The sequence below is a fragment of the Macaca fascicularis genome, chromosome 4, assembly GCF_037993035.2.
Source record: "Macaca fascicularis isolate 582-1 chromosome 4, T2T-MFA8v1.1".
NCBI classification, from domain to species: Eukaryota; Metazoa; Chordata; class Mammalia; order Primates; family Cercopithecidae; genus Macaca; species Macaca fascicularis.
Window position 1 is genome coordinate 68,215,182 of NC_088378.1, and position 10,700 is coordinate 68,225,881.

Below are 10,700 nucleotides of genomic sequence, written 5' to 3' on the forward strand. Positions count from 1 at the left end.
CTGATTCCACCTGACCGAAGAGAGCTCATCTTAATTCTTTTTTATTTTTATTTTTTTCTTTTTTCTTTTCTCTTTTCTTTCTTTTTTTTTTTTTTTTTTTTGTTGAAACCGAGTCTCACTCTGTTGCCCAGGCTGGAGTGCAGTGGCGTAATCTCAGCTCACTGCAACCTCCGCCTCCTGGGTTCAAGCGATTCTCGTTCCTCTGTCTCACGAGTAGCTGGGACTACAGGCGTGAGCCACCATGACCGGCTAACCATCTTAATTATTAATGAAGTGATCCTTTCTCTGGGGCCACTAACCCCTTTGAAAAAAAAATTTTTTTTTTAGACAGGGTCCCACTCTTGCCTGGAGTGCAATGGTGCGATCTCGGCTCACTGCAACCTCTGCTACCCAGGCTCAAGCTATTCTCCCCGCCTGAGTCTCCCCGGTAGATGGGACTCCAGGTGTGCGCCACCACGGCCTGCTAATTTTTGTTTTGTTTTGTTTGTAGAGATGTTGTTTCGCCATGTTGCCCAGGCTGGGACTCAAGTGAAGCGATCTTCCGGCCTCAGCCTCCTAAAGTGCTGGAATTACAGGTGTGAGCCACTGAGCCTGCCCCCTTTTAACATCTCCGAGTGATATAGGCGTTGTTTCCAAAAAATGTGCAAATACGTCAGAACTTGCAGTTTCAGGGAACATCTTTTCAAGAATAATGCAATTTACACGTGAGCCAATTCCCCTTTCCCTCCCAACCATCCATCCATCCATCCATCCATCCATCCATCCATCCATCCATCCATCCATCTATCCATCCCTCTCTTATTGGGTCTGTCTCTGGAGAACTCTGACTCATACACCAAACAAGACGTCACCCTGCAACATTCTAACAAAACTTCTAGTCAAAGTCACAGATGACCTCCACAATGTAAATCCAAAGGTCTGGTCTCATTCCTTAACTTACTTGAGTTATAGGATACCACATTGGTTTCACCTACCTCACTTGCCACTTAATCTTCTTCCCTGTTTTTACTTTTTTTGGTTTTGTTTTGTTTTTGTTTTTGAGAATGAGTCTCGCTCTGGCCCCCAGGCTGGAGTGCAATGGCATGGTCCCTGCTCACTGCAACCTCCACTCCCGGGTTCAAGTGATTCTCCTGCCTCAGCCTCCTTAGTAGTTGGGACTACAGGTACGCACCACCATGCCCGGCTAATTTTTTTTTTTTTTTTTTGAGAGGGAGTCTCGCTCTGTCGCCCAGGCTGGAGTGCAGTGGCGCGATCTCGGCTCACTGCAAGCTCTGCCTCCCAGATTCACGCTGTTCTCCTGCCTCAGCCTCCCGAGTAGCTGGGACTACAGGCGCCTGCCACCACGCCTGGCTAATTTTTTTTTTTTTGTATTTTAGTAAAGATGGGGTTTCACCATATTGGCCAGGCTTGTCGCAAACTCCAGACCTCAAGTGATCCACCCGCCTCAAAGTGCTGGGATTACAGGTGTGAGCCACCGCTCCCAGCCTGCTGTTTTTTCATTACATCCTTAGAATGCCAAAGAGTAAGTGCCCCAGGCTTAGACCTCTAATCTTTTTCCTTTTTATCTATCCTAGCTCCCCAGTTGATCTCCAACAATTTCGTGGCTTTACATATTATCTATATGTGGACAATCCTCAAATATGTATTGCCAGCCGAGATCATTCTCTTGCATTCAAGACTCCAACTGCCTACTTAACATCTTCACTTGCATATCTAATGGAAATCTCAAACTTGATAGGACCAAAACCCAGATCCCAGTCTCATCACCACACCCAAATGCATTCCTCCCACAGCATTCCTTATTTCAGTTAAGGAAATAACTGTTAAGGAAATTCCACCCTTCCTATTACTTAGGTCAGATATCTTAGAGATACCCTCAATTTCTCCCTTTCTGTCTCACCTGGGATTAGAGGTGCGCACTACCACACCTGGCTAATTTTTGTATTTTTAGTAGAGATGGGGTTTTACCATGTTGGTCAGGCTGGTCTTGAACTCCTGACCTCAGGTCATCCACCCGCCTCAGCCTCCCAAAGTTCTGGGATTACAGGTGTGAGCCACCACACCCGGCCGCTTACCTTTCTTCAGGCTATCCTCAGGACAATAACCAGAGTGATCCTATTAAATCACAAATCAAATCCTGTCATTACTCTACTTAAAACCCTCCTGGGCTGGCCGTGGTGGCTCACACCTGTAACCCCAGCAACTTGGGAGGTTGAGGTGGGCGGATCATGAGGTCATGAGTTTGAGACAAGCCTGACCAACATAGTGAAACCCTATCTCTACTAAAAATACAAAAGTTAGCCAGGCATGGTGGTGTGTGCCTGTAATCCCAGCTACTCAGGAGGCTGAGGCAGAAGAATAACTTGAACCTTGGAGGCAGAGTTTGCAGTGAGCCGAGATAGCGCCTCTGCACTCCAGCCTGACTGACAGAGCGAGACTCCGTCTCAGAAAAAACAAAAACAAAAAACAAAACCCAAAACCCTCCCAGGCTACCCACCTTATGTTACAATTAAAGCCAAAATCCTTTCAATGACCTGTGAGGCCTTCTGCATCTGACCTCATCTACATTGCTGACCTCAGCTACACTGCTGACCTCATCTCCCACCACCTTCCTCCTCCCTCTCTGGGTCCAGCCATACTCGCCTCCTTGCCATTCCTGGATGAGGTCCCTGGAAACCTCAGATGATGTCTTGCCTTAGGGCTTTTGCACACCTTCTTCCCTCCATCTGGCATCCTCTTCCCTCAGCTGACCACATGATTTGTTTCCATACTTCCTTCAGGTTTTCACACACATGTCACTTTCTCAGTGAGGCATTCTCCTAATTATACTATTTTAAATTAACCCCCTACGTGATGGCATGTGCCTCTAGTCCCCGCTACTCAGGACTCTGAGGCAAGACGATTGCTTGAACCCAGGAGTTTGAGACCAGACTGGGCAAGAGAATATTTTAGATCCAGCCTAAAAAAATTATTAAATTAAATGTCCTAAAATGTTTCAATTTTTCTTCACAACACTAATCACCATCTAATATATTTTCCACGTATTTAACTCTTCTGTCTACTCCCACTAGAATGTGAGCCCTATCAGGGTAAAAATCATGTTTAATGTACTGCTGTATCCAATGCCTAGAACTGTGACTAGCACATAGGAAGTTCTGAATAAATAAGAGTTGAGAATAAATCTACATGTACAGAGATATTCACTGCAGCTTTATTTGTATGATACTAAAAAATGAAAACAACCTGATTTTCCATCAGTGTAATTATTTATCTAATTATTTTTTTGAGACAGGGTCTCGCTCTGTCACCCAGGCTGGAATACAGTTGCGCCATCTTGGCTTACTGTAGCCTCGAAATCCCTGGCTTAAGCAATCCTCCCACCTCAGCCCTCTAATTGTTGTATTTTTTGTAGAGACGGGGTTTCACCATGTTAGCCAGGATGATCTCGAACTCCCACCCTCAGGTGATCCGCCCACCTTGACCTCCCAAAGTGCTGGAATTACAGGCATTAGCCACCAGACCTGGCCCCATCAATGTTCTTATTTATGTTTGTTTCATTTTATTTTACTTTTTGAGATGGAGTCTCGCCCTGTTGCCAAGGCTGGAGTGTAGTGGCCCAATCTCAGCTCACTGCAACCTCTGCCTCCTAGGTTCAAGCAATTCTTCTGCCTCAGCCTCCTAAGTAGCTGGGATTACAGGTGCCCGCCACCATGTCCAGCTAATTTTTGTGTTTTTAGTAGAGACAGGGTTTCACCACATTGGCCAGGCTATTCTCCAGTTCCTGACTTCAGGTGATCCGCCTGCCTCAGCTTCCCACAGTGCTGGGATTACAGGCATGAGCCACCATGCCTGGCACCTATCAATGTTTTAAAAATCTACAAAGTAATAACGATGTTTAACATTTCTTAGAACAGAAGAGCTGGGTATGGTGGCTCATACCTGTAGTGCCAGTACTTTAGGAGGCTGACGTAGGTAGGAGGATCACTCGAGCCCAGGAGTTTGAGACCAGCCTGAACATAGTGAGACCCTGTCTCTAAAAAAAAATAATAAAGTTAGCCAAGCATGGTTGTGGGGAAAAGAAAGAGATCAGCCTGTTACTGTGTCTATATAGAAAGAAGTAGACATAAGAGACTCCATTTTGTTCTGTATTTGAGATGCTGTTAATCTGTGACCCTACCCCCAACCTTGTCCTTGCAAGAGACATGTGCTGTGGTAACTCAAGGTTTAATGGATTTGGGTGTGTCTTTGTTCCTAGAAAAGCTAGGTATTGTCCAAGGTTTATCTCCATGTGATAGGATGAAACAATGCTGCTAAAAGGTTTATCTCTAGGCACAGGATTTTCCTTTAAACTTATTCATGTCACAGAGATCCTTGTTCTTTTTTTTTTTTTTTTTTTTTTGAGACGGAGTCTCGCTCTGTCGCCCAGGCTGGAGTGCAGTGGCCGGATCTCAGCTCACTGCAAGCTCCGCCTCCCGGGTTGGGGCCATTCTCCTGTCTCAGCCTCCTGAGTAGCTGGGACTACAGGCGCCCGCCACCTCGCCCTGCTAGTTTTTTGTATTTTTTAGTAGAGACAGGGTTTCACCCTGTTAGCCAGGATGGTCTCGATCTCCTGACCTAGTGATCCGCCCGTCTCGGCCTCCCAAAGTGCTGGGATTACAGGCTTGAGCCACCGCGCCCGGCCTGAGATCCTTGTTCTTATGTCTTACTGCTGATTTCCTCCCTACAATGATCCTATTGTCCTGCCACTCCCTTATCTTTAAGATGGTAAAGATAATTATCTATAAATACTAAGGGAACTCAGAGACCAGTGCCGGTGTGGGTCCGCTGTAAGCTGAGCGCCGGTCCCCTGGGCCCCCGCTTTTCTTTCTCTATACTTTGTCCCTGTGTCTTATTTCTTTTTTTTTTTTTTTTTTGAGATGGAGTCTGGCTCTGTCGCCCAGGCTGGAGTGCAGTGGCCGGATCTCAGCTCACTGCAAGCTCCGCCTCCCAGGTTCACGCCATTCTTTTCTCAAGTCCCTCGTTCCACCTAACGAGAAACACCCACAGGTGTGGAGGGGCAGGCCACCCCTTCACATGGTGGCGAGCATCTGTAGTCCCAGCTACTTGGGAGGCTGAGGCAGGAGGATTGCTTGAGTCCAGGACGTCAAGGCTTCAGTGAGCTGTATGCAAGATCCTCCATTACAAAAAAAAAGAAACGAGAAAACTATTTAAAGGATTGATTGAGCCACATCTGTTTGTCCAGCCTACCTGCATGCAATAGGTGATTAGATGGGGAAAAAACCAAAACCAAAAAAGACCTGTGAAAGTAGCCCTTACAGTAGATCTGTGGAAACAGCCCTTTTGAGAAATAATAAAATGAACCAGACACTAAAGAAAGAATTTCCAACCAGGCACCGTGGCTCACGCCTGTAATCCCAGCACTTTGGGAGGCCGAGGTGGGCAGATCACGAGGTCAGAAGTTCGAGAACAGCCTGACCAACATGGTGAAACCCTGTCTCTACTAAAAATTCAAAAATTAGCCAGTTGCGGTGGCTCACACCTGTAATCCCAGCACTTTGGGAGGCCGAGGCGGGTAGATCGCCTGAGGTCAGGAGTTCAAGACCAGCCTGGCCAACATAGTGAAACCCACGTCTCTACTAAAAATACAAATATTAGCTGGGTGTGGTGGCGGGCGCCTATAATCCCAGCTACTTGGGAGGCCAAGGCAGGAGAATCGCTTGAACCCGGGAGGCAAAGGTTTCAGTGAGTCAAGATGGCGCCATTGCACTCCAGCCTGGGCAACAAGAAGGAAAATACGTCTTTAAAAAAAAAAAGCTAAATGTGGTGGCTCACGCCTGTAATCCCAGCACTTTGGGAGGCTGAGGTGGGCGGATCACGATGTCAGGAGATCGAGACCATCCTGGCTAACACAGTGAAACCCCGTCTCTACTAAAAATACAAAAAATTAGCCGGACTTGGTGGTGGATGCCTGTAGTCCCAGCTACTCAGGAGGCTGAGGCAGGAGAATGGCATGAACCCAGAAGGTGGAGGTTGCAGTGAGCCGAGATCGCGCCACTGCACTCCAGCTTGGGCAACAGAGCGAGACTCTGTCTCAAAAAAAAAAAAAAAAAAGAAAAAGAAAAAAAATTTCCAGGGGACAAACTTTCATAAAGTTTTATACATGTTCACATTAATGTTCATGGGAATATATGCTATATTAATTTAGAAATAAGGCCCAGTGCAGTGGCTCATGCCTGTAATTCCAGCTGTTTGGGAGGCTGAGGTGAGTGGATCACCTGAGGTCAGGAGTTCGAGACCAGCTTGGCCAACATGGCAAAACCCCATCTCTACTAAAAATACAAAAATTAGCCAGGCATGGTGGTGCACACCTGTAGTCCCAGCTACTCTGGAGGCTGAGGCAGGAGAATCGCTTGAACCTGGGAGGCAGAGGTTGCAGTGAGCCGAGATTGTGCCACTGCACTTCAGCCTGGGTGACAGAGCGAGACTCCATCTGACAATAAATAAATAAATAAATAAATAAATAAATAAATAAATAAAAACAAACCCTCTGTATATCCAGAGGAAAGGAACATCCTTATTTCTGAAGACACAGGGACACAGAGAAGATGCTGAACAAAGAGGCCTTGTGGCTGGGCTCAGTGGCTCTTGCCTGTAATTCCAGTCCTTTGGAAGGCCAAGGTGGATGGATCACTTGAGGTCAGGAGTTCAAGACCAGCCTGGCCAACATGGTGAAACCCTATCTCTACTAAAAAATATATATATAAAAAATTAGCTGGGCATGGTGGCATGTGTCTGTAATCCCAGCTACTCTGGAGGCTGAGGCAGGAGAACTGCTCAAACTTGGGAGGGAGAAGTTGCAGTGAGCTGAGAGCATGCCACTGCACTCTAGCCTGGGTGACGGAAGACTCCATCTTAAAAAAAAAAAAACAAAAAACCACCACCAACAACAACCACAAAAGAGGCCTTGCTAAATTTTCCCCCAGCGTATTATCATTATATCACACCCCCTTAGTCTATTCATTATGGTTGATTTCTTTATCAAATCTAGCATATAACCTACACAGGTTGGCTGGGCATGGTGGCTCATGCCTGTAATCTCAGCCCTTTGGGAGACCAAGGTGGGAGGGTCACTTGAGCCCAGGAGTTTGAGATCAGCCCGGGCAACCTAGCAAGACCCTATCTCTATAAAAAGTTAAAAAATTAGCCAGGTCTGGTGGCACGTGCCTGTAGTCCCAGCTATTAGGGAGGCTAAGGCAGGAGGATTGTTTGAGCCCTGGAGGTCAAAGCTGTGGTGAGTTGAGATTGCGCCACTGCACTCCAGCCTGTGTGGCAGAGTGAGACCCTGTCTCAAAAAACAGTAATAACAACAAGAACAACAAAACCAAAAAAATTAAAAGTACACGGGTTTACCCTTTTCTTTTTTTTTTTTTTTTTTTTTGAGACGGAGTCTCGCTCTGTCGCCCAGGCTGGAGTGCAGTGGCCGGATCTCAGCTCACTGCAAGCTCCGCCTCCTGGGTTTACGCCATTCTCCTGCCTCAGCCTCCCGAGTAGCTGGGACTACAGGTGCCCGCCACCTCACCCGGCTAGTTTTTTGTATTTTTTTTAGTAGAGACGGGGTTTCACCGTGTTAGCCAGGATGGTCTCGATCTCCTGACCTCGTGATCTTTTTTTTTTTTGAGACGGAGTCTCGCTCTGTCGCCCAGGCTGGAGTGCAGTGGCAGGATCTCGGCTCACTGCAAGCTCTGCCTCCCGGGTTCACGCCATTCTCCTGCTTTAGCCTCCTGAGTAGCTGGGACTACAGGTGCCTGCCACCACGCCTGGCTAATTTTTTGTATTTTTAGTAGAGACCGGGTTTCGCCGTGTTAGCCAGGATGGTCTCGATCTTGTGACCTCGTGATCCGCCCACCTCGGCCTCCCAAAGTGCTGGGATTACAGGCGTGATCCACCGTGCCCTGTGATTACCCTTTTCTTTTCTTCAGGTCTTAATTTTTTTTGTTTGTTTGTTTTGAGATGGAGCACTCTGTCGCCCAGGCTGGAGTGCAATGGCACGGATCTCAACTCACTGCAACCTCTGCCTCCCAGGTTCAAGGGATTCTCCTGCCTCAGCCTGCTGAGTAGCTGGAATTACAGGTGCCTGCCACCATGCCTGGCTAATTTTGTATTTTAGTAGAGACAGGGTTTCACTCTGTTGGCTAGGATGGTCTCAAAGTCCTGACTTCAAGTGATCTGCCTGCCTTGGCCTCCCAAAGTGCTGGGATTGCAGGTGTGAGCTACTGCGCTGGGCCAAGGTCTTAATTTTTTAATGAAGTCTCCTATGGGATGTAAAACTTATATTAAAGAAATCTGTGGCCAGGTGCAGATTTTTATATATATATAGTCAATATGAGGCTGCACGCAGATTGTAGTCATGAGCCACTACACCCAGCCTCTCATTTTACTGTCATTCAGTTTATTTTGTTGTGCTTTTCTAATTTCTTTAGCTGGATGCTGAGTTGATCAATTTTCTTATTTGTAATTTTTAAAATATATATTTTTATAAACAGTCATGCTCTATCACCCAGGCTGGAGTGCAGTGGCTTGATTAAAAAAAAAATATATGTATATATATATATATAGAGAGAGAGAGAGAGAGAGAGAGAGAGAGCGAGAGAGAGAGAGACAAGGTTTCACTTTGTCACCCAGGCTGGAGTACAGTAGCACAATCTTGACTCACTGCAGCTTCAAGCTCCTGGGCTCAAACCATCCTCCCACCTCAGCTCCCCAAGTAGCAGGAACTACAGGTGAGTGCCACCATACCCAGCTAAAGTTTTTTTGTATTTTTTGTAGAGACAGGTTCTTGCCATGTTGCCCAGGCTGGTCTCAAACTCCTGGGATCAAGCAATCCTCCTGCCTCGACCTCCCAAATTGCTAGGATTACAGGCATGAGCCACTGTGCCCGGCCTTGATTATGTTTTTTATTAAAACATTTTGTTGTTTTTCTAAAGACGGGGTTTTGCCATATTGCCTAGGCTTGTCTCAAACTCCTGGCCTCAAGTGATCCTCCTGCCTCAGCCTTCCTAGTAGCTGGTATTATAGGCATGAGCCACAGCACCTGGCCTTCTTTTTAATTTTTCAATACAAACACTGAAGACTAAATATTTCCCTCTAAGGACCGCTTAAACTGTACCTCACAAGTGTTTCCAATACTATTGTTTAGACCACAGTTGAGATTGCTGGTGTATATTGGTTTATGGCAAGTAAACTAAATTTGTTAGCACTTACTAACTATATGTGACTATGATAATCACTTTAGGAAGTGAAGAACCTGCAAGAGATGCTGCTCACATCCTTCCTCCTACCCATTAGGTAAAGTAAACCTATTGCATATTTTAGTTGTGGCTCATTTCCTCAAAGTTGTACAAACCTAATAATGTTCCCTGTTATAAGGATCTTAGAATCAATAAGGATAAGATAATGCCAATAATAAGTAGTGAAGCAAGTGACCCAAAACACGAATAATGAAGATAAACAGTCCCAGCTCCAAGATATTTACTTAAGTAGCAAGGAGTGTATCAAGGAAAACGGCAGTTTTCTTCATAAACGTACTTTTAACTTGTTCTCTACCCTCCCTTGAAGGATGAACTAAAAATTATAGCTTACTAGTAAAATGAAAAGGAAGAACTCTTTGGCCAGAAGTATTTTTGGCTCTTTGAGCCATGTGATTTGGAATGTTGTCAAGGGCAGCTTTTCATGTTTTGTGCAATTATAGTCAAGGCTGGAATCTATAATTTGTTCTAATTTTCCATGAGTATTACCCTTGCCACCATTCACTCTCTGCTATTCCACAATTTCTAAGATCCATATTTGGGTGTATATAGTACAGGTAACTAGGCAACTTGGGAGATTTTTTTTTTTTTTTGTCTGTTAGTGTTATGAAGATCCAGAAGAATGAGGAAGGATTGCATTCATTTATATATCATGTGTATTTATACTAGGTTGAACCATATGAAATTGCTGATCTTTGACCATTTTTATTTCACTGTATTATTTTATTATTTTATTATTTATTTATTTATTTATTTTTGAGACAGTTTCACTTTGTTGCCCAGGCTGGAGTGCAATGGTGCGATCTCAGCTCACTGCAACCTCCGCCTCCTGGGTTCAAACAATTCTCCTGCCTCAGCCTCCTGAGTAGCTGGGATTACAGGTGTGTACCACCATGCCTGGCTAATTTTTGTATTTTTAGTAGATATGGGGTTTCATTATGTTGGTCAGGCTGGTCTCGAACTCCTGACCTCAAATGATCCACCTGCCTCAGCCTCCCAAAGTGCTGGGATTACAGGCGTGAGCCACCGCACCTGGCCTATTTTATTTTTTTGTGACAGGGTCTGGCTCTGTCACCCAGGCTGGAGTGCAGTAGCAAGACCACAGCTCTCCGCAGCATTGACATCCTGGACTCAAGTGATCCTCCCACCTCAGCCTCCCAAGTAGATGGAACTACAGGTGGGACCCCACCATGCCTGCTTAATTTTAAGAAGTTTTTTTGTAGAGATGAGGTTTCATCATTTTGCCCAGGCTAGTTTTGAACTCCTGGGCTCAAGTCATCTGCCCACCTCTGCCTCCCAAGGTGCTGGGATTACAGTCGTGAGGCACTGCACCAGCCTTCAACCAGGTTTTTATTTCTTTATTTTTGAGACATGGTCTCCCTCTGTTGCCCAGGC